The sequence below is a fragment of the Schistocerca serialis genome, chromosome 4, assembly GCF_023864345.2.
Source record: "Schistocerca serialis cubense isolate TAMUIC-IGC-003099 chromosome 4, iqSchSeri2.2, whole genome shotgun sequence".
Taxonomy (NCBI): Eukaryota; Metazoa; Arthropoda; class Insecta; order Orthoptera; family Acrididae; genus Schistocerca; species Schistocerca serialis.
In genome coordinates, this window is record NC_064641.1 from 791,015,120 (window position 1) to 791,041,144 (window position 26,025).

Below are 26,025 nucleotides of genomic sequence, written 5' to 3' on the forward strand. Positions count from 1 at the left end.
GTGGAAGTGCTCGTCTCTCATTTCAAGTCCAGCGCACGCCATTTCTTAAATATTTCCAACTTATAGTACACACGCCAGTAATTCAGCTTAACTTAAGCACTCAGAGGTATTTCAATTTAGTACTAGCACTAGCAAGTATTTCAACTAGTACCAGCACTCGCAAGTATTTCAACTTATTGCTACACGTGGTTTCATTATGACCGTTGGTCACTTCCAAAGATTACTACGATTCCCTTAATATTACCTGCCTGTCATTTAATTCTCCCCCAAAAGTTCTTGAAATAGAGAAATAATTATACCAAACTACTCTTAAGTATATCACATGCATACCAATCTCTCCACTCTTTTGTCTTTACGGAGCACACCTAAGACAGGTCTTACCAACACAAGGTCCAGCGCCAGAGTGCTGAAACATGGCCGTTCTTCAGGTCATCTCGCACCTCCACCGAGGTACTGGTCAGCCACATTTCAGGCGCTCAAAGCTCAGGTAAATTTCATCTCTTTGGTTCCACCAAAGGTGACCAAAGGACCGTCTCAAAGATGATCGATCATATATTGCACATTCACTATCTGCGGTTAGCAGACGACCATACATTCATTCATTTCACAGATCTCACCAAGGATTTATTTTGCGGGAGAGCACATGTGATCAGCTAAATAAATAAATTGTCCTTCTTTCTTACACTGGTATCCGGCTTCGGTGTATTAAGTGAAATTGAGTTATTATAACAAAAAATATGTTGTTCTGACAAGAATAACGAAGAATGTTGTATCTATCTTCAATGTCGGGCGGTCATGTACCCTTCAACATTAAACTCCCATCGTATTCGTCACGGGAAGCATAAGACAAAACACTTCTTATTTCAGCTTGTCTACAGTTTCCCTACATGTTGGACTTAAGTCGTCATTTTTTTGTACTCATATTCTTTATCTGATGCCAACAATTTACATTCTGCTAAGCACCCTCATGTAATGCACACTGTAATATCCACATCCACTACTGAGACCAACAGCGACGTTGAATGTGCTCTGTCTGTCATTACTTGAAATTAAATCAACAGGGAGAGAGGAGTTAACGACACAGGGCTCAAACTCTCCAGATTGTATGTCGTTGTCGTGGATTAAATCCGAAAATTATTGACAGTGTCTTACAAAAATTATGACGATAACGACTCCTTTGTCGGATAGAGTACCGTAGTTTAATTATGTCATGCCTTCTTATTCTTGGATAAAAAGAAGTTTCTTAGCCAGTGTCCATTCCTTTCAGCGTCACGCTTGCCGTTCCATGTGAACAATTTCCGGGAAAACTCGACAATGACAGAGTTTTCAACCTATTAAAGGAAGCATGTTCAAAACCCTACGTGGACTAAGATGGCACTGTTTGTAAATAAACTCTAAGACAAAAAAGTAAGAAATAAAAAAAAATTAAAAGCAATTGGATGATTTATTCAAGAGAAAGAGCTTCACGAATTTAGTAAGTCAATAACGCCTTGGTCCACCTTTGGCGCAGTCATGGACTGTGCAGCTGGTCCCGGCGGAGGTTCGAGTCCTCCTTCGGGCATGGGTGTGTGTGTTTGTCCTTAGAATAATTTAGGTTAAGTAGTGTGTAAGCTTAGGGACTGATGACCTTAGCAGTTCAGTACCACAAGATTTCACACACATTTGAACCACCTTTGGCCCTTATGCAAGCAGTTGTTCGGCTTGTCTTTTATGACAGAGTTGTTGGATGTCTTCCCAAGGAAAATCACGCCACGTTGTGTCCAACGGGCATCAGAACGTAATAATCCCGAGCTGGTTTTGCGGGCGACAATCAAGCTGGTATCGCACTGCTGTTTGGGGCGTTCCAGACACGTCTTCTCTGGTCATTAGGGCTCAGTTCGAAGCAGGGCTCTTCACTGAAGACAGTTCTACTCCAGCCGATGACGTTCCAGGCCCCGAAGACCACCGATGATGTGTCTGGTGACATCCTAGTCACAGGTGGAACCTGACTGCCACCCTCCATACCGCCCGACAACCATGGCTGTTGGTTAGGGTGCTATTTCATTTCATAGCACGACCGCTTTGGTTGTCATCCTCGGCACCTTTACAGTACAGCGGTACGTCGACAATATTCTACACCCCGTGTTGTTGCCCTTCATGGAAAGCCACCCTGAGATTATATTTCAGCAAGATAACGCCCGTCCGCACACGGCAGGAGTTTCCACTGCCTGTCTTCGTGACTGTCAAACCCCACCTCCGTCAGCATGGTTGCCCCATCTCTCTGCAGTCGAGAATGCTTGGATCATTGTGGGCAGGGTCCTCCAACCAGCTCAGGATTTTGACGATCTAACGCTTCAGTGGGACAGTATTTGGCACGATATCCCTCAGGAGGATATTTAACAACTCTATGAATCAACGCCAACCCCAAAAACTGCTTACATAAGGTCCGGAGGTGGATCAACGCATTATTGACGTGCTCAATTGGTGAAGCTCTTTCTCTTGAATAAATCATTTAATTTTTCTGCACTTGGAATCATTTGAGTTTCAGTAAATGTACGTCACGTATTTCGATTTCCGTTCAATTCGGATAATCCCTTCGTGGCCTGTTTTTTGTTTTAGAGTCTTACCAATGGCTAAATCAGCAGTGACTATCTAGAAACAACAGACAAATAAACATCGTCCGAAGAAGCCTCGAAGGCCCAATGGTTCCGACCGGCCGCCGTGTCGTCCTCAACCCTAAGGCGTCACCAGATGTGGAGACGGAGGACATGTGGTCAGTATTCGTGACCGGTGCCGCTACTTCTCAACAAGCAGCTCCTCAATTGGCCCTCACAAGGGCTAAGTGCACCCTGATTGTCAACAGCTCTCGGCGTATCCGGACGGTGACCCATCCGCGTGTCAGCCAAGCTCGACAGAACTAACTTCGGTGATTTGACGGGAACCGCTATTACACTGCGGCAAGGCCGTTGACATCTATGAACAACACTTGTGTTAAATACCAGTTTGTGCGGCAAATAACAAATAATCTGGATGATATTATTACAATAATTACACCAAAAAAAAAAAAATAACAGTGATCGATATCCATATACAGATAGAGGAACCACACGACTCTAAAATATATTTCAACAATACATCGAAAAAATTTGAACCATTAATAAATTTTAAGCAGCGGAAGCAGTGATGAAGGCAAAGCCGTTACATCGATCAACTGAAAACAACCAGAATCGAAAAATGTCGACTAAACGAAACGAAGAATATTAGTTTTGAACATACTTCGATATTTGCAATTAATTATTCACTACTTAATTTTAATTCAGAAGATGTAGTTGATGTCAGAATACGAACATCTCGTAACTGTATTTATCGGTCTTCCGATCTCTACAGACAAGAGGAGTGGAATGGCACTCAGGTCAGTCACGCCCTTTTTCAAGGAACACGCATTAATGGCCTCAAGAGTACTGCCACCTTTCAGTTGGGACCCGTCTTCAGGGCTTTATGACTTCCACGTATTCGTTTATAGCGCTCGGTGATAAATGTCCCACGCACTCTTCGACAAACGTATGCACAGAATAGCAATTAACACCTTCAGCTCCCACCAGAAAACATCAACCACAACGAGTCTACGTTTTAAGCTGATGCTAAAGTCACTCCCAGAAAATTCGTCAGTACTACCTTGATTGATGAAATCAATACTCTCTTCTGGTAACATCTGAGTACCAATTGCTGTCTCCGGGATTGTGAGTCTTACTGGGTACTGGAATGAGTCGACTTTTTTAAGCCCAGCTATGGTAAAATTTTCTTACACGCACTATTGTGAGCAGAAGTATCGAGCGAGGTGGTGCAGTAATAAGACGATAATGTCGCATCGGGGAGAACGGCTGCTCAAATCCACATCTGGCCATCTAGATTTCGTTGTTTTCGTAGTTTTCCTAAATCACTTAAGGCTAATGCGTGGACGATTCCTTAGAAAAGGATATAGCCAATTTGCTTCCTTACCCTTCGTCAGTCAGTTTGTTCTCCGTTTCTAATGACCTCTCGTCGACAGTAACCTAAATTGTAGTCTTTCTACCTACGAGCAGGTCATTGGCTTATGAATCTTTAGTCATAATGTGATAAAATCTAAAGATACGGCCTCTGTGACTAGCAGTCACTTCATTCGACGCATTAATATGATCCACTTAGCCTCCAGTTCACGATTTATATCAGCAATCCTCCTACTTTGTCGTTAGTAGTTACGAGTTATGGAGAAAACATGGACAGCATATTATATAAGAAGTCGACTTGAAAGACTGATATCTGCATAAGCTCTCTGATCATCGTCCCCAAAAATAATGATGATAATAAAGTTCAGCCTGAGCAGCTGCGTAATTATCTACGTACTTATACTGGCCAGATTTCAGCTCAGTGTCGACAATGTATCTCAGCTTATATACCTGCAGAGAACTGAAATACACGATGATGTGGCGTACTGTAAATATAAGGAAACCGTAATTCGAAAAATAAGGCACGCAGAGATCTGCAAAGAACAAACTGTACGAGTATCAGAAATGGAATCGTCTGTTATCGTTTAAGTAACCAGCCCAGCATTTATTGCAAGTTAGTTGGGCAATCATGAAAAATCTTGACAAGACTGACTGAACTAGAATCTGAACTGCTTCTGTCGAATATGGGTTGAGACTATCAAGTAGCGCTATAAGAATGACTGAAAAGGTTTCTTTAAGTAACAAGATAACAAGCATAATGTGGTGCGCAGATGCCAGTTTGAAATTCTCTTTTAAGGAGCCTCTGGTTTTAAGTTAGTAGGAGACACAAAGGGATCGCCTGAGAACTAAGAACAGTTACTACCACTGAATGAACCGTAGATATTATAAATATGACTGAAAGTAATTGGACTCATTGGTAAAGGACCAATGAAAGAAGAATTGCAGATGAGCCAAAAATGAAACAAATATATGAAGAGTTAAGCAGAAAATGTACAGCTGCTAAGAGTGAAGCTTTGGACAATTGAAAATAAACAGCTTGAGTTACAAATGCTCTTTGTCGGGCAACTAAGAAATGAACTGTTTTTCGAAGGTCGTTTTTCCAAGTGTTCAGGTCCAATTTTCCATTTTTATACATCTAACGTTTCTTTGACATGATACAGTGTAATAATCTTCGGAAAGTCTTGTCGTCTGTCAGTAAACTCATGTTGCTATGATGGGTAAAGGGTGTGATGACGTGTAAATTCGATGTTAGCTTTTAATCGTTGCCGTTTCGTTTATAAGGTGAAATTTTAAGTAACAGTGGTTCAATCATGCCACATATTTTTAAACTTTTTTCATTCCTGATATATTTGTGGTTTTCAACACAGTCTGCTATCAAACAAGTGTCGTACCAGTGGACTTCACTTTCTGATACTTATACAATCTGAATTTGTGTGTAGTGTCTAATGCGCCGCATCTGGTCGCTGAGAAGAAGTTAACCTCCTCATCTTCCTTTACTTCCTTTGTAATTTCGGTCAAAAACAACAGTAAAGCCCGGCATAATCGTAGATGAGCATTTTAATTGTGAAGATCAAATGTCAGAACGCGCTGGAAATCTTCCTCTTGCTCATTAGCAGTCAAAAAATCTAGAAACCTACTTCCACCTAAAATAAAACCAGAACTTGTTCAATTCTAAATCCTGACAAATCTTTGCTACTGTTGCGTAGACAGACTGGGCACGAATAAAGACAACTTCAGACAACTTGAATTTGGGTATTTAATCCTTACCACTGTTCCATAACTGCAACACCACACTCGATGCGTCCAGTTTCTTGGATGTACCTATGCGACACACTAAAACACTCTAAATTTCCTTCTCAATTCCTGCCACACGACTCTGGAACCAAGAAGCCAGTCATCAGAATCTGATAAGAAACCATTCTTCTGTTAGTATGGCATCATTCACCTTCTACAGAAGCGTTGTATGATGAGATAATTACATAATACAACGTTAGTAAGACTGACACATATGTGATGCCGTATATTCTTGTTATTATGATATAATGTGCATTTACTATGCACATTGCATTGTTAACTATTTAAGGAGTTTTAATTAATGAAAGAGAAAAATCTGAAGCCCCTAATATAGCCAGGTGAAATAAATGCATAAATGAATAAACGTTTTTAATTCAGGCAAAATGGATTCCAATCTCAACTCGTTATTTGTTCGGACAAAAGAGATATCCCTCTGTCAAGAATTCCGACCTTCGCCCTGTTCTCGGTTCCTTACAGATTATCGTCTCTTTCAGTAACCCAGTCTGTTTCCCACGTGTCTTCCGAACGGAAACATAGCCCAGCGGTCTCATTCCTACGTTGCGCGGTCCTTTGGAAATAAATCATCCTCACACAGCATAAAGAAAAAAAAAAACTAAACTCTTCCCGAACAGGTCATGGAGGCCCATCGGTACCGACCTGCCGCCGTGTCATCCTCAGCCCACAGGCGTCACTGGATGCGGATATGGAGGGGTATGTGGTCACCACACCGCTCTCCCGGCCGTTTGACAATTTCCGAGACTGGAGCCGCTACTTCTCAATCAAGTAGCTCCTCAGTTTGCCTCACAAGGGCTGAGTGCACCCCGTTTGCCAACAGCGCTCCGCAGCCTGGATGGTCACCCATCCAAATGCTATCCCAGTCCGACAGGGCTTAACTTCGGTGATCTGAGGGAGACCCGGAGTTACCACAGCAGCAAAGCTGTTGGCCACACAGCATACATACTTCGTGGAAACTGTTTGCATTTGTTCCGTGAAGCTACATGATTCTTTGTTCATAAGCTGAATCTACGAAAATGCAGATGACTTAGGTAATACCTCTATTCCGTGTACTCAACAGCACCTGCATTTACATGCGGATGATAGTGGACTTAAACGAGAGAGAGGCCCCTATAGTATCAGATTATAGCATTAGTAATAAACTTCCTAAACCTCTCAAGGCGTTCGAATATTAAAAGGTACCCAGCTAACGGATAAATAGTGTTAGTTTCAACACCATAGCATTTCACTTGTAATGATTTTGTTGGAGATGATATGCCCTCCCCTTCCTCCGATCTTTAAACGGAGAAGCACTGGTTATTTTAGTGAAACCAAGCTCACCATACAAAATTTTAGTCAGCCATCCTGTAGACGCGGTGGACCTGGTATCGTGGGTCGACATCCAATAATGCCGTGAGTCATGGCAGTGAAATGGCGTGTATGATGTCAACGAAGTAAGGTGCTCAACGTGGAGACTTGACTGAATGGTAGTAAACAGTTATCGCGTTTGGAAGTGCCCATGACTACATCATGGGTGAAATTGTCCGATTTGTTGGGGAATCAACGCGGTATGTCCAACTTGCCTACAAAGAGGCTTGATTACTTTGTAACGTCCCGTCGATGTCAGGGTCATCAGAAATGGAATACAAGCTTGGACTAATTCAAGGATGGAGAAGGAAACCGGCCGTGTCCTTCCAAAGTAACCACCCCGGTATTTCCGTAGAGCGATTTACGGGAATCACGAAAAACCTATAGTAGGATGGCCAGACGCGGATTTGAACCGTAGTCCTCCCGAAAGCGAGTCCGGTACGTCGACCAGTGCGCCAACTGACTCGGTATCTACAGGTAATGGTGTATCACTCGAGCCTAACAGATAGGGATTGGAGAAGTGAGCCACGCCTTGTCAGTGACTCGGTATCTACAGGTAATGGTGTATCACTCGAGCCTAACAGATAGGGATTGGAGAAGTGAGCCATGCCTTGTCAGTGACTCGGTATCTACAGGTAATGGTGTATCACTCGAGCCTAACAGATAGGGATTGGAGAAGTGAGCCATGCCTTGTCAGTGACTCGGTATCTACAGGTAATGGTGTATCACTCGAGCCTAACAGATAGGGATTGGAGAAGTGAGCCACGCCTTGTCAGTGACTCGGTATCTACAGGTAATGGTGTATCACTCGAGCCTAACAGATAGGGATTGGAGAAGTGAGCCATGCCTTGTCAGTGACTCGGTATCTACAGGTAATGGTGTATCACTCGAGCCTAACAGATAGGGATTGGAGAAGTGAGCCATGCCTTGTCAGTGACTCGGTATCTACAGGTGATGGTGTATCACTCGAGCCTAACAGATAGGGATTGGAGAAGTGAGCCACGCCTTGTCAGTGACTCGGTATCTACAGGTAATGGTGTATCACTCGAGCCTAACAGATAGGGATTGGAGAAGTGAGCCATGCCTTGTCAGTGACTCGGTATCTACAGGTAATGGTGTATCACTCGAGCCTAACAGATAGGGATTGGAGAAGTGAGCCATGCCTTGTCAGTGACTCGGTATCTACAGGTAATGGTGTATCACTCGAGCCTAACAGATAGGGATTGGAGAAGTGAGCCACGCCTTGTCAGTGACTCGGTATCTACAGGTAATGGTGTATCACTCGAGCCTAACAGATAGGGATAGGAGAAGTGAGCCACACCTTGTCAGTGACTCGGTATCTACCGGTAATGGTGTATCACACGAGTCTAACAGATAGGGATTGGAGAAGTGAGCCACGCCTTGTCAGTGACTCGGTATCTACAGGTAATGGTGTATCACTCGAGCCTAACAGATAGGGATTGGAGAAGTGAGCCCCGCCTTGTCAGTGACTCGGTATCTACAGGTAATGGTGTATCACTCGAGCCTAACAGATAGGGATTGGAGAAGTGAGCCACGCCTTGTCAGTGACTCGGTATCTACAGGTAATGGTGTATCACTCGAGCCTAACAGATAGGGATTGGAGAAGTGAGCCACGCCTTGTCAGTGACTCGGTATCTACAGGTAATGGTGTATCACTCGAGCCTAACAGATAGGGATTGGAGAAGTGAGCCACGCCTTGTCAGTGACTCGGTATCTACAGGTAATGGTGTATCACTCGAGCCTAACAGATAGGGATTGGAGAAGTGAACCATGCCTTGTCAGTGACTCGGTATCTACAGGTAATGGTGTATCACTCGAGCCTAACAGATAGGGATTGGAGAAGTGAGCCATGCCTTGTCAGTGACTCGGTATCTACAGGTAATGGTGTATCACTCGAGCCTAACAGATAGGGATTGGAGAAGTGAGCCACGCCTTGTCAGTGACTCGGTATCTACAGGTAATGGTGTATCACTCGAGCCTAACAGATAGGGATTGGAGAAGTGAGCCATGCCTTGTCAGTGACTCGGTATCTACAGGTAATGGTGTATCACTCGAGCCTAACAGATAGGGATTGGAGAAGTGAGCCATGCCTTGTCAGTGACTCGGTATCTACAGGTAATGGTGTATCACTCGAGCCTAACAGATAGGGATTGGAGAAGTGAGCCACGCCTTGTCAGTGACTCGGTATCTACAGGTAATGGTGTATCACTCGTGCCTAACAGATAGGGATAGGAGAAGTGAGCCACACCTTGTCAGTGACTCGGTATCTACCGGTAATGGTGTATCACACGAGCCTAACAGATAGGGATTGGAGAAGTGAGCCACGCCTTGTCAGTGACTCGGTATCTACAGGTAATGGTGTATCACTCGAGCCTAACAGATAGGGATTGGAGAAGTGAGCCCCGCCTTGTCAGTGACTCGGTATCTACAGGTAATGGTGTATCACTCGAGCCTAACAGATAGGGATAGGAGAAGTGAGCCACGCCTTGTCAGTGACTCGGTATCTACAGGTAATGGTGTATCACTCGAGCCTAACAGATAGGGATTGGAGAAGTGAGCCACGCCTTGTCAGTGACTCGGTATCTACAGGTAATGGTGTATCACTCGAGCCTAACAGATAGGGATTGGAGAAGTGAGCCACGCCTTGTCAGTGACTCGGTATCTACAGGTAATGGTGTATCACTCGAGCCTAACAGATAGGGATTGGAGAAGTGAGCCACGCCTTGTCAGTGACTCGGTATCTACAGGTAATGGTGTATCACTCGAGCCTAACAGATAGGGATTGGAGAAGTGAGCCACACCTTGTCAGTGACTCGGTATCTACAGGCAATGGTGTATCACTCGAGCCTAACAGATAGGGATTGGAGAAGAGAGCCACGCCTTGTCAGTGACTCGGTATCTACAGGTAATGGTGTATCACTCGAGCCTAACAGATAGGGATTGGAGAAGTGAGCCACGCCTTGTCAGTGACTCGGTATCTACAGGTAATGGTGTATCACTCGAGCCTAACAGATAGGGATTGGAGAAGTGAGCCACGCCTTGTCAGTGACAATCTATTTCAAACTCGACAGGAACTTTTGGACTTAGTGAAGGCAGGTCCATGTCAGAGTAACCGAGCGAACATTGTGAAAGGAGCTGCATGCGATGGACATTTGAAGTTGGGTATCTCGAAAAAGACTATTGCTCTTAGAGACACACTATTCAGCGCTTTTACAGTGGACCAAGCAACACAAACAACATCTTGATAGTAGAGATATGGAGGCATGGCGTGTCGTAAGGAAAGTCGTGATTTTGTCCACTTTCAAATGTTGCGAGGCGTGGAGGTCATCGATGGCTGAATGGACCATTCAGTCGTCAAAAGGTCGATGGTGTAGCTCATGCCACGGGTGGTTGTGTAATGTTTTGAGGGTGTTTTCCGAAATATTCAGGACGCCATGAACATGAACCAGAGTGTTTACTTCGACATTCTCGAGATACCATTTCTAAAGTCGCTTCTATACGAATGTATGGTGTGGCATAATCGGCTTTGAGATCATAAACCTTACAATTTTTGATCAGTAAAGCGTGGGTTGGGCAGAGGGACAACTAAGTAACGTCAGATATTGCTGTCTCTAGGCAAGAACACAAACATAATCTTATATTTCTTGATAGCAGGTCTGCACAACACTTCACAAGTTATTGGTGCTATTTTTGATTATTTATTGCGATTTTTGTATATGTACTCTGAACCAACGAGACGGTGGAGTAAACTGTTACAAACGTGAAACCTGGTAAAGAAAAAACAGTGATTAACGTACGAAAATAAATGTTATTTCATTATGATCCCAAACATTTTCCAAGCGCTTGTCCAGGGATTCATACGATTTAGCAAACGCGTATAGAAACATTTTTCTTAGAATGGCCAATCTAAGAAAATATTTATTTTTTATTCTTCTAAAAGATTTATTTGTTGGGGAAGGCCGTGTAGGGTAGCAGTAGGTTTTGAGTGCAGATAAAATGTAAACATGTTACAAACAGCTGATTGGGCCTACGACAACAGCACAAAAAACATATACCTGCTCGTGAGACCCATTTGTTACACCAGTCCAGTAAGCCCGAAGCGACGACGGTATTCACTACCGAACAGATGAAAGTATTTAACTCTCTTGCAGTTAAGCACCAAAAATTCGCCAAGTTACAATGGAAAAACCATTGAAGGAACAACTGCTAATATGCCTTGTACTACCTGCTCCCGCTCGTCAAAGCTGTTGTTCTTTTTGGGCTTCTCTCACTTAAATGGAACAAAATAATGAATACTTGTTTCTACTATAGTACTGCAAACATTGAAACTTGATGTCTTTGTAAAACTTTCAAGAGCTGTGGGAAATTAGGTAAATAAAATAAATTAAAAAAAAACAATTAAAAAACACAGTTCCCCATACAGAAAGTGATGGACATCATCAACAAGGGATTATCTTTAGTGCGAAGCGAAAGAAAAGACACTTGTGTACTACGACTGCCTTCTTAGAAATACAGGGCGTACTGCCAGCTATCAGACACCTTCGGAATACACTGCAAGCGAAGCGGAGGAGCCAGGAAGTCGGTATAATACACTCCCTCCAGTATTGCGCTCAGGTGTCAAAGTGTGTTAACCATTCCTCCCTCTGGATTGCTCTTGCTATCTTTCTTAGTCATACTTGCAACTCTTTCTTACTATGTCGAGAACGTCTGCGAGGACATACGCTAATAAGGCAACTACTCTTCCAATTTCGTATGACTAGTTCTCAATATTAGGATAGGACTTTTCTTTGAATGTGGAACTCGAAAGCTGGCCCAGCTTTAGGAGAAAGTAGTGGATTTATATCAGTCGTAAGATCCATTCTGCTGTTTACATTAGTAAGTATGAAATAATGTTTAAAACAGGGACAACTGCTGTATGATTGGATGAAAAACAGTTCAATAACTTCTTAAATCATTAAGGGAATCCAGTCTGCTCCTGCTGTTTATTGCGGCTTAAACTGTACACACATACACTGTATTTTCTACGAATAACATTTTAAGATATTTATGCAGTCGTCATTTTCGTGCCGCAGAACTTACAGGGTGACAATTACTAAACTACATGAAATGAAATCGTCATAACTTCTGAACGTTTTGCGTTAGGACGTTCATACTGCACGGTTGGGCGCGGGGCATGATGGGAATTAGTATGGTTTGGATTAGCTGCGAAGCCCACTTTCATTTGGATGGGTTCGTCAATAAGTAAAACTGGCGCATTTAGGGGCCTGAGAATCCGCATTTCGCGATCGAGAAGTCTCTTCACCCTCAACGGGAGACAGTGTGGTGCGCAGTGTCCAGACACGAAATAATCAGTGCGATATTCCTTGATGGCACCGTGACTACCGAAAGGTACGTGAAGGTTTTGGAAGCTGATTTTATCCTCATTAATCAAAGTCAGCATGATTTCGACAAGATCTGGTTCATGCTAGATGGGTCTCAACCCCTTCGAAGCAGGAGAGTGGTTAATGTCCTGGAGGAGCACTTTGGGGCGCATTCTGGCTCTGGGGAACCCAGAGGCCACTGGTATGGGCCTCAATTGCCGCCATGTTCTCGGAATCTGTAACACATGCGACTCCTTTTTGTGGGGCTATATTAAAGGCAAGCTGTACAGTAATAACCCCAAAACCATTACTGGGCTGAAAAGAACCATCCAGGAGGTTATCGACAACATCGATGATCCGACGCTAATGCGAGTCATACAGAATTTTGCTATTCGTCTGCACCACATCATGGCCAATGATGGCAGGCACATCGAACATGTCATAACCTAAATCCGAATATCTGTAGTGACGTTTAAAAATTGAATAATGTGTGTGCACGCCGTGGTTTGTAACTAATTTACGTTTTTTTTTCATATAGTTCAATAATTGTCACCCTGTATTTGATAGACACATTCATCTTCTTAATAGTTTCTCTCTTCCTTCCAATATGTTTTTTCATACTGTACGTATTATTTTACTGCAGTACAACCCCGCTAATTCATATTCTGTGTTGGATTACAAAATTGCGAGTAAAACGTGCTATTGGAAAATTCATGCCGGCCGGAGTGGCCGTGCGGTTCTAGGCGCTACAGTCTGGAACCGAGCGACCGCTACGGTCGCAGGTTCGAATCCTGACTCGGGCATGGATGTGTGTGATGTCGTTAGGTTAGTTAGGTTTATTTAGTTCTACGTTCTAGGCGACTGATGACCTCAGAATTTAAGTCGCATAGTGCTCAGAGCCATTTGAACCATTTTGGAAAATTCAACTCTCGCTGCTGTTGACCGAATAAATGCATAGGACATACTGTTCTAACAGCAGTACGTTCAGTAAGAGATCTGCTGTTTAGACAACATCTGCAGTCTGAGATTACTGCGCAATACATGTCTTTCTGAACTTGTAGTTCAAGTGAAAGTAACAGCATACATACTTCAACATCATCCAGGAATTATTTTAATAAACAAATACGCCACTTCCGCGTTTACACGAGCATGAACATCTGCACTCCATAAATTGTGTAAGTGAGTGAGAGACCGCAGTTTTCACCCTAACACGGTTGTCCTACTCTCAATTCACGGTTCGAGCAGAGGAAATACTATTTCTTACATTCTTCTCTACAAGCAGTTTCATTTTATCTTCACAACTTTTATTGGGGCGGGAGTGAGGGGTGATATAGAGAGGCCTAGTGGATATTAGCACCTTATGTTCTAAAAATACCTTCTTAGAATTTTTATTGCATAGGTTATTGTGAGGTAGGCGCCCTTCTTTTAACGTACGTTCCCCGAAAAGCAAACAAATATGTCGATTCTACTGTCACACTTCGTATACAATCGACAACGTCTGTTAGTCCAATTTGATAAGGATCTCACAAAATTTCTCTGTATTTCATTGTAGAGCCTTCAAGTGTATCGTAGGCTATCTCGTTGCAGTTGCAGTTTTCCAGTATTCTACGAAGATCGTCTATATTTAAGCGGGTATGGTATTTCCTCTTCATACTCGAAAGCACTATCATGTGCATGTATGTATTTGTACGGCGCGATGATTTCGTATGTGAGTCATTCATCTTTTAGTCATAGAAAAATACATTTTGACAGTTCGACCAATGCAAAAGAATTACGTACTGTTGCTTTAAGACTCTTTCCACAATGATATTTTCCAATGATTTACCTGACTTTACAGCAATTGGTTAGAAAACCAACTCGAGATGGGAACATATTAGATATCTTGGCGACAAACAGACCTGATCTTTTTGAGGAAGTTAATCTACAAGAAGGTATTAGCGACCATAATGTCGCTATGGCTTCTACGTCAGTGGAAGTTGCAAAAAAAACAAAGAAACAGGGTAGAGTTTTCTTGTTTGGGAAAGCAAATAAAAGTGTCATTGCTGAATATCTTCATAGTCAGCTCCAAGCATTCACCGCGGGACACAAAGCTATTGAGCATCTTAGGTCGGAATTTAAAGGTGTTGTCCACCATGTGCTAGAGAAGTATGTGCCTAGCAAAAGTATAGGGGACCGAATGGATCCACCTTGGTGCAACAAACATATTAGGAAGTTGCTGAACAAGCAGAGAATTTTGCACAGTCGTTTTAAACGTAGTCACTGCCCCGCTGACAAACAGAAATTATGCGAAATGAAAGCAGCTGTCAGAAGGAAAATGAGAGATTCTTTTAACGAATTTGAAAGCAATATTTTATCGGCAGATTCTAAAAATACTCTCAAAAAATTTTGGTCCTACGTAAAATCTATGAACGCAACAAATAATTCAATACCTTCTCTTGCTGACAATAGGGGTAAAGTAACTGATGATAAACAGAAGACCGAAGTTCTAAACCTAGCTTTCAAAAACTCGTTTACGGTAGAGGACTGCAGCACCACCACCCCTTTCAATTATCGAACAAACGAAAGGATAGCTTACATAGTGTTTAATGTATCTGGGATTGCAAAACAGTTAAGATCCTTAGACGCCAGGAAGGCATCTGGCCCAGACGGTATCCCCGTAAGATTATATGTTGACTATGTTACAAATATAGCACCATTCTTATCAATCATCTATCACAGATTATTGGAACAGCGGAAAGTTCCACGGGACGGGAAGAAGGCCCAGGTCATAGCAATCTATAAAAAGGGCAGAAAATCGGATGCACACAATTACCAGCCAATTTCACTGACATCGATTTGTTGTAGAATCATGGAACATATTTTGTGTTCAGACATAATGACCTTTCTAGACTCTGAGAAGCTCATATGCAGAAACCAGCACGGTTTTAGGAAACAGCGGTCATGCGAGGCACAGCTGGCATTCTTTGTGCATGATATACAACTGGCTCTAGTAACCGACTACCAGGTTGATGCCATATTTCTCGACTCTCGAAAGGCGTTCGACTCAGTTCCGCACTGTCGCTTGCTACAAAAAGTGCGCGCTTACGGCCTATCCATTGACGTATGCAGTTGGATAGAAAGTTTTCTAACAGACAGGGAGCAGTATGTCGTCCTGAACGGGGCGACTTCAACAGAAACAAGGGTAACTTCATGTGTGCCCCAGGGCAGCGTAATAGGTCCTCTGCTTTTTACGATTTATATAAACGATCTGGTTGATGGTACTGACAGCGGCCTTAGACTGTCTGCCGATGATGCTGTAGTCTACAGGAAAGTAGTATCACACGAAAATTGTGAACAAATCAATGACTATTTGCAGAAAATTAATGCGTGGTGTAAGGACTGGCAGTTATCTCTCAGTTATTAGTAAGTGTAACCTACTGCGTATAACAAGGCGAAAATCCCCATTAATATACGAGTATAGAATAAATACGCAGTCTTTGCAAGCGGTAACGTCCGTCAAGTATCTGGGTGTGACTAAAAATGGTTCAAATGGCTCTGAGCACTAAGGGACTCAACTGCTGTGGTCATCAGTCCCCTAGAACTTAGAACTACTTAAACCTAACTAACCTAAGGACATCACACACATCCATGCCCGAGGCAGGATTCGAACCTGCGACCGTAGCAGTCGCGCGGTTCCGGACTGCGCGCCTAGAACCGCTAGACCACCACGGCCGGCTGGGTGTGGCTATTCGAAATGATCTCAAATGGAATGATCAGATTACACAAGTAACGGGTAAGGCGAACTCTAGATTGCGGTTTATTGGTAGAATCTTGAAGCGATGCAGTTCTTCAACAAAGGAAATAGCTTACAAAACGTTAGTTCGTCCAGTCTTGGAGTATTGTTCGTCTGTATGGGGCCCTTAATGTTGGGTCTGATTCAAGATATTGAGAAGGTCTAAAGAAGAGCGGCAAGATTCGTGAATGGTACATTTATCCATCGCGAGAGTGTTACAAATCTCATAGAAAGTTTGAAGTGGGACACGCAACAGACGACGCACTAAACGGAAGGGGCTGCTCACTAAATTCCGAAATCCGATTTTCACCGAGGATGTAGAGCATATATTATTAGCACCAACTTTCAAATCGCGCAGTGATCACCATTCAAAGATAAGGGAAACTAGAGCTCGTACTGAGGCGTTTAGACAGTCGTTTTTCACTCGCGCGATCCGCGAGTGGAATAGAGGGTGGGTGGGGGGAATATGACTTTGGCGCGAATTGTGCCCTCAGCCACACACCGCTTGGTGGCTAGCGGGGTATATATGTAGATGTAGATGTAGAATTTTTAACACGTAAAACACGTAATGCTTCCTCTCAGAGCACTACGTCATATGGAGAAAGCAAGACACACAACTGATACGATATTGAAATGTAACGTAAACATTCGTAGCTCTATCATACGAAACTACCTTTGTGTCCATGGAAGCATTACTCGTCCAAGACAAGGTGTAAGTGAAGAACTCAAGCAGCAAACTCTGATGGAAGTTCCGTAACAAATTGTCATCATTAGACACTGATGTGGTGTACTCCTTGAAAGTATAGCAATACCTTATACACCAAGTTAGATCAGTCTGTGCTTAAATGACGTACTAGATTTATTTTAGTTTTTTTTCTATTTTAATTCTGATCATTGCACTCGCGTATGGGAATTATTTAAAGTATGTGTGTAGAACTGTAAACGGATCCTAGACAAGGCCCGACATACGTTTCTTAACAAGAATAATGGAGATGTAACCCTTTTGCGCAATTTCTGGTTAAGCCACCTCACAAGGACAATTATAAATTTAAAAATTACAGGGTCGCCACCAGCCCAAACCATTCCTAACAATTCAGGAAAGACCGAACTGGAAACTATCAGTTCAATTAGATTAAGGATTTAATTATAAGAATGCAACTTGTTTTAAAGACACTAACAAGATGAACAGCATTGTATGTCGTATATCAAAGAGCTTGTTTAATTAAATTGATTTTTCCTTCCATTTTTGTTCATCACAAGCAAGCAGATTAACTTAAAAAAATCAGGGTATAGAAAATTAATTTTGAAACTGGTATAAATGAGAAAGATAAAGGATGCACAGTTTATCTTTTACGTAGCAAATTTATTTCATTACTGAATTTGATGCACATCGTATAAATTCACCCGACTGGTGCCTGAAAGAAAAATTTAACTAAACAATTCGCTATAAAATGGTAGAATAGCGCAATTAAAAAAAGGAAAAAAAAAACACAACAGGGAAGTGGAACACAGTAATTCAATCATTCCATCTACATACCCACGACAGAAATAGTTCAGAGAGATACCTATCACCATTATGCTGATGCACTAGCTTGGAAAGCGGTTTATTCTATTCGCAAGGTTTGTGTAGTAGATATACGACATGGAATCCGCGCCTCCCGTTTACGAACGGCCGAACTCCAGCACGTGGTAAACTTGATTACGAGTTAACTGTTAAGAAATTAGACATTAAACGAGGGACAAATGTAAGAAATTTTAATGGTGCAATAGCAGAATAATTTTGCCGTCACGAAATAAAATTAACTCGGCAAGGCAGAAAGCCTCTCTAGGAGCTACGAACTGTACTCACCAACCGCTAGCTGCAGAGTGTCCTTTCTCCACCGAGCTTCACCTAACTACCGGTGCAACGGAAGGTACCAGAGGTGTAGACTTCCGCCACCAACCTGACAGACAAACCAACCTGAGACTAAAAGGGGTAAACCTCTCTGTCCAGGTACTGGGATCCTAAGCTGGCCATCCTGTGCTACCCTCCAGACGTGAAGCAAACATCACCTGCACCCAGCAGACGACAAGCAACTCAGCATATCCCACCAAAGAAAATCCGAAACCACTCGTAAAAACACTCGTTCAGTCACATTTACACACACTTAGGGTAGGGTGAAGGGAAAAACGTAATAAATACACGTCATGATTTCCTATGAAACACACACAAAAAAATAACATCATTTAATAAGCTTTACTCTGATTGGGTCTGAGCACTATGGGACTCAACATCTGAGGTCATCAGTCCCCGAGAACTTCGAACTACTTAAACCTAACTAACCTAAGGACAACACACACGACCATGCCCGAGGCAGGATTCGAACCTGCGGCCGTAGCAGTCACGCGGTTCCGGACTGAAGCGCCTAGAACTGCTCGGCCACCGCGGCAGGCTTACTCTGATTGCTTAGTCTTTCTGGGAGAGTTAATAAATTAAACTGCAATCAGGCGGTGGACAGAGTAGGACGCACAGAATCCAGTGAGACATGCGTCTATGAAACAACTCCACCGAGATGTTTCAAGGAGTCTGACGTTGTGTTACTGTAAATAAACATATCTGTATACGAGTAACGTTTACTCTTCACATTCCCTTCTGTCCATATCCCTGTGGGGCACAAGAGCATCAGCGGCTTTAAAAATTGTAAAGACAATGGAAACGTAAATTATAAATAAAAGAGACCACTATTAAGGTACCGATCTTTTTTCTGTTTAGAGTGCAGCACAATGAATCACAGGGCCTGCCCACAGCATCTTAAAGATCACACTTTGACAAAGGATAGACGAAGACTTCTATAGACGAAGGGTAGACGAAAATAGCAAGGTCGTTGTTCGTTGATCCTCTCTGAAGCAGCGGGTCCTCTCATTAGGATTCCAGAGGGTGTGAGGGCGCGGCGCAGTTGGCTTCTGTTTACTCACTGGTAAGTGTGCCGCCTGCGCTAATGAAGTATTCATATGAAAGGCGGCGCGCGGCCGGCGCTCGTTCGTGGAACGGCCGTCTGCGTTATAATGTGCCGGCAGCGGCGCACATGCCGACTGCACCCGCACGACGTCGTGAGCAGAAGGTTCGCAGGCAGCCGGCACGCGTGCTTCTGCCGGGACACGCCTGCCGCACGGCATGCGGCTACAGTTGTCAGCCGAGCGGAAACGGCGATGGCCGTGCTCCAAAGTGGCGACGGAAGACTCTATCATCCTGGCACGGTCGCCACAATACGCGCACCAGCACTCGCAACCCTCTCCACCCACCAACTTAAGCATACAATTTCGCTCCTATGCATATTTCATGGACACACAACTGAATGAATTTTTCTCAGTGTTACTCAACACTACGCTGAAAACTATGCCCAGTAAAGTATCCCTCGGCTGCGTAACTAAGCATGAAGCTCCTGAAACACGATATAATAAACACAGCTTGACACGCAACAGTGATAATGCCTTCTGAAGTACACTGGACTCGCATTCGGGAGGACGACGGTTCAATCCCGGGTCCGGTCATCCTGATTTAGGTTTACTGTGATTTTCCTAAATCGCTCCAGGCAAATGCCGGGATGGTTCCTTTGAAAGGGCACGGCCGACTTCCTTCCCCGTCCTTCCATAATCCGATGAGACCGATGACCTCGCTATTTATTGATACACTTTTCATGAATTAATGTAAACTGAATTCTTTTCTTACTGAACTATAATAGTTTCGTTTCAAAGCCATGATATCTTTCTGTGAGAAATATTAAAATTTCAGTTCTTGCTTTTCTTGTCTAGGCAATGTATTGCTCTTTGCAGATCGTTCTCACTTGCTTGTAACATAATTTGGTCCTCAGCGAAGATTTACAGTATTATATTTTGGTGTCTCAGGTGATCTTTGGTTTTTCGTTGTCCAACACTTTCGTCAAAATAGGTATTAAAAATTGTGGGCTGTAAGCCACACACTTGTCTCAGACCCTTAATTGTAATGGTTAGTCTTCTGTATATGCGCAGTTACTATGATTTTTGTGTCTTGATATTGACTTTTAATAACTTGAAAACTAAAATGTTTGCTTAGCCATACATAAGCAATGGCACGGTTTTTGAAGGTACATTCCTTCATGATCAGAAGCATCTACCCATAAGAATCGCATTAAACCAGTGCTTTTAGATCGTCTGTGTCTAAATGTACATTTTACCTTTCAAGCCGAGTAGAACCATGCCTCCCATTCAAAGTGCTTTGTGTACCCTACTTTTTCTAAAGTTCTTACCCGTTCGTAGGCTCTCTCGTAGTCTATAAATAGTGGCTATGCTTTGAAGACGACTGTTGGTTATTCGTGCTCATAGTTTGTAACAGTTGATAAGAAGACTTATTCTTCGGTAGGTTTCGTAGTTATTACGATTTCCTTCCTCGCGGAGCTGTAACACTTCAGCTATTGCCCGGTAGTGTGGTACCTGTTTTCGCAGAAAATATTCACTACTCTTAATAAGTGTGATCCCAGAAAAGGCCCTTCCATATTTTAATAACTCACACCATCCTGTACAGAACCATCTAGTATAGCAAAAGCTCCCGCGTGGAAAGCCATTGACTCCAAGCACTGAAAAATGTGAAGACCATCAGATTTCGGTTACATCATAATCACTCAAAGGTTGTCGAGCAGTTAAATAAATTTAGATTACAGTTACGAAGATCTTAAATAGCAATCATCACACAGAAAAAGCTGTGGGAAAGGCGAATCAGACACCGCGTTTTTTGGCAGAGCACTTAAAAGATGCAAGAATTCTGCTGAAACGACTGCCTACACTACGCTTGTCTGTTCTCTTCTGCAGTTGTGCTTCGTGGCATGGGATCCTTACCATATCCGATTTACGAAGGACATTTAGACGGATCAGAGAAATACAGCTAGCTTCCTGTTATCACTAAAAAGGGGAGTGAATATCACGGGTGCGAGTTACGGCAGCAGTCAGTAAAACAAAGGCGTTCTTTATTGCGGTGAGACGTTTTCAAGAGAGTTTATTCACCAATTTTCTCCTCCGAGTACCAAAATATGTTGTTGACTGCCATCGTGATAAAATGGGAGAAAACAGGTTTTGCACGGAAGTATTTAGGTATTTGTACTTCCCCCCGATTATTGGAAAATGGAACAGTGGAGAAACATGTATGAATGCATGGTTTCACGGCGATATGAATTAATAAAATTTTTTCTGAAACACCATCAACAAGGATGGGGGTTTGAAGCTCAGCACAGCCTGGGACCCGGCCATCGCAAGGCTGAAACGGGAGCGACGGACACGCGATGAAAAGATTACCATAAATGGCGAGGAAGAGAGCATTAGTGACGACACAGCCAGCATTGCGGCTATATAACGACGCGGCCACGGCGACACAGCAGTCATTCTTACCATGTAGCAATGACTGATAAGAGCTCGGTCGAGAGCTTGTGGGAGTTTAACCACTTGACGCGGCTGGAAGCCCGAGAAAATTTGATTAGCGGAGAAACAGTTTGTAAGTGGTTCCACGAGATAATTTCGTTGAAAAAATGTGAAATTTGTTGTGGGACATTGTGTACTAATCCTTCTTCCGACCCAATAGTTTCATGAAGTTCCCGGTAGGAGGCGGTGCTATAGGTAGACTTTAAAATGGCGTCTGTAGCGGAGGTGCGTTCCAACCCGAGAGCTGTCACTGAGTTTCTTTCGACGAAAAACCAGAGCATTGCATGTATACGTAGGCGCTTGCAGATTGTCTACGGAGACCTGGCAGTGAACAAAGGCAGTGAGTTGTTGAGCGAGGCGTCTGTCACCATGGAAACAACGTCGCGCAAACCTGTCCGTTCTCCCGCATGCCGGCAGGCCGCTCACAACTATGGCTGCTGCTATGCTGGAACGTGCGGACACTCTCATTCGAGGTGACCGACGGATCTAGATCAAGCACCTTGCTGCACAACTGAACATCTCTGCAAGTAGTGTTGACACAGTCATCCATCAGTTGGGGTACTCAAAAATGTGTGCCCGCTGGGTTACTCGCCGCATAACAGACGACCATAATAAGCAACGAAGCACCATCTGGGGAGAATTGCTTGCCCTTTACGAAGCTGATGGTGAAAATTTTTTGTCGAACATCGGCCCTAGTCTTGGGTTCATCACTTCGAACCGGAAACAATATGGCAAATTATGGAGTGGCGCCACACCACCTCTACTCCGATGAAAAAATTCAAAGACGGTGTAGATTTGGAGACGATATTCTGTGACTCTGAACTCGCATCTGTTTGATGTCCTCCCGAATGGTACAACAATCAAGTGTACCGTGCTACTCTTGGGAAATTGAAGAAACTACTTCAGCATAAACGGAAACGAATTCCACGTTTCCAGTGACGACACAAGTCCTCACAGAAATCAGCGCACCCGAGAGGAGCTCACGAAACTTCATTGTACTGTTCTTCCTCATCGACCCTACAGTCCGGACCTCGCACTTCTCGACTTCTGTCTGTCTGGTTCAAGAAGGTGGCACTTCGCGGGAAGCAGTGCATGGGTGATGCGGAAGTTACTGATGCAACAAGACGTTGGCTCCGACATCGACCAGTGGAGTCGTACCAAACGGATCTAACGGTCCTCCCGGTAAGGTGGCGTAAGGCCGTCTCGGTGAGCGGGGATTAAGTTGGAAACTAGGGTTTTGAAGTGAAAAGAGTGTGGTCTAAAATTATGTTTTGGAATGGTGAACAGATCAAATCGGCTTTCAGAAAAAAAAGTGTTGCACTACTAACTAAACGCCCCTCGTAGCTGTATTTGAGTAGATGTAGACCGACATTCCCAAAAGGCACTAAAGCCAACATAATCGTCGCGAGTGAATAGTGCAGCTATGCTGATATTTAAAAACTGAAGTATAGTTTTCTTTCCCATCTCAGATGCGATTTTTTTATTTTTATTTTTGTTTTATTGTATTTTATTTATTTATTTATTTTTATTTATTTATTTATTTATTTTTTGCAATGTGACTAGTTTCAGTCACGTGTGATCATCATCAGGTCTATAAAGTTGCGTAAGCAACAAGTCATTTCATTCATCATTCAGAAACTCCATATCAGAATACTGTCTAACATGAAGTTTCTGCATAACGTGAGGGTTGCTTACAGACTAAACTGTGTCTGAATATACGAGACATGACCGAAACCAATCATATTGGGCAAACAGTGTGCCTGAGAGGATAAAATAAGCGGTATATAGATTTTGAAATTACAGAAGAGAAGCCGGCCGCTGTGGCCGATCGATTCTAGGCGCTTCAGTCCGGAACCGCGCTGCTGCTGCGGTTCAAGGCCCCAATCCTGCCTCGGTCATGGATTTGTGTGATGTCCGTAGGTTAGTTAGGTTTAAGTAGTTCTGAGCCTAGCGGAGTGATGACCTCAGATGTTAAGTACCATAGTGCTTAGAGCAATTTGAACCATTTGAACAGAAGAGTATTAGACGCAAAAAAAGTCAGTGTTCTGATCTCTTTCTGTTTGTACACTTACAACGTCCACAGCACCATTATGCCACGAGACTGTGATACACCCGGTATCGGTAGATTCAGTTGACACCACTTTTGGATACCGCCTCGTATAGTATCAAAATTCCCGTAAAAGAGTGCCAGCAACTACGGGCTGAGGGTCTCGACCGTGGCCGACCATTTCAACAGAAGAGTATAAGACGAAAGACAAATGTTGTCCATGTTCAGCCCTCTTTCTGTTTGTACACTTACAACGTCCACAACACCATTATGCCACGAGACTGTGATACATGCGGTATCGGCAGATTCAGTTGACACAACTTTCGGATACCACCTCGTATAGTATCGAAATTCCCGTAAAAGCCGGCCAGCAACTACGGGCTGAGGGTCTCGACCGTGGCCGACCATTTCAACAGAAGAGTATAAGACGAAAGAAAAATGTTTTGTCCGTGTTCTGCCCTCTTTCTGTTTGTACACTTACAACGTCCACAACACCATTATGCCACGAGAGTGTGGCCGGCCGAAGTGGCCGTGCGGTTAAAGGCGCTGCAGTCTGGAACCGCAAGACCGCGACGGTCGCAGGTTCGAATCCTGCCTCGGGCATGGATGTTTGTGATGTCCTTAGGTTAGTTAGGTTTAACTAGTTCTAAGTTCTAGGGGACTAATGACCTCAGCGGTTGAGTCCCATAGTGCTCAGAGCCATTTGAACCATTTTGAACCACGAGACTGTGATACACGCGGTATCGGCAGATTCAGTTGACACAACTTTCGGATACCACCTCGTATAGTATCGAAATTCCCGTAAAAGCCGGCCAGCAACTACGGGCTGAGGGTCTCGACCGTGGCCGACCATTTCAACAGAAGAGTATAAGACGAAAGAAAAATGTTCTGTCCGTGTTCTGCCCTCTTTCTGTTTGTACACTTACAACGTCCACAACACCATTATGCCACGAGACTGTGATACACGCGGTATCGGCAGATTCAGTTGACACAACTTTCGGATACCACCTCGTATAGTATCGAAATTCCCGTAAAAGCCGGCCAGCAACTACGGGCTGAGGGTCTCGACCGTGGCCGACCATTTCAACAGAAGAGTATAAGACGAAAGAAAAATGTTTTGTCCGTGTTCTGCCCTCTTTCTGTTTGTACACTTACAACGTCCACAACACCATTATGCCACGAGACTGTGATACACCCGGTATCGGTAGATTCAGTTGACACAACTTTTGGATACCACCTCGTATAGTATCGAAATTCCCGTAAAAGCCGGCCAGCAACTACGGGCTGAGGGTCTCGACCGTGGCCGACCATTTCAACAGAAGAGTATAAGACGAAAGAAAAATGTTTTGTCCGTGTTCTGCCCTCTTTCTGTTTGTACACTTACAACGTCCACAACACCATTATGCCACGAGACTGTGATACACGCGGTATCGGTAGATTCAGTTGACACAACTTTTGGATACCACCTCGTATAGTATCGAAATTCCCGTAAAAGCCGGCCAGCAACTACGGGCTGAGGGTCTCGACCGTGGCCGACCATTTCAACAGAAGAGTATAAGACGAAAGAAAAATGTTTTGTCCGTGTTCTGCCCTCTTTCTGTTTGTACACTTACAACGTCCACAACACCATTATGCCACGAGACTGTGATACACCCGGTATCGGTAGATTCAGTTGACACAACTTTTGGATACCACCTCGTATAGTATCGAAATTCCCGTAAAAGCCGGCCAGCAACTACGGGCTGAGGGTCTCGACCGTGGCCGACCATTTCAACAGAAGAGTATAAGACGAAAGAAAAATGTTTTGTCCGTGTTCTGCCCTCTTTCTGTTTGTACACTTACAACGTCCACAACACCATTATGCCACGAGACTGTGATACACCCGGTATCGGTAGATTCAGTTGACACAACTTTTGGGTACCACCTCGTATAGTATCGAAATTCCCGTAAAAGCCGGCCAGCAACTACGGGCTGAGGGTCTCGACCGTGGCCGACCATTTCAACAGAAGAGTATAAGACGAAAGAAAAATGTTTTGTCCGTGTTCTGCCCTCTTTCTGTTTGTACACTTACAACGTCCACAACACCATTATGCCACGAGACTGTGATACACGCGGTATCGGTAGATTCAGTTGACACAACTTTTGGATACCACCTCGTATAGTATCGAAATTCCCGTAAAAGCCGGCCAGCAACTACGGGCTGAGGGTCTCGACCGTGGCCGACCATTTCAACAGAAGAGTATAAGACGAAAGAAAAATGTTTTGTCCGTGTTCTGC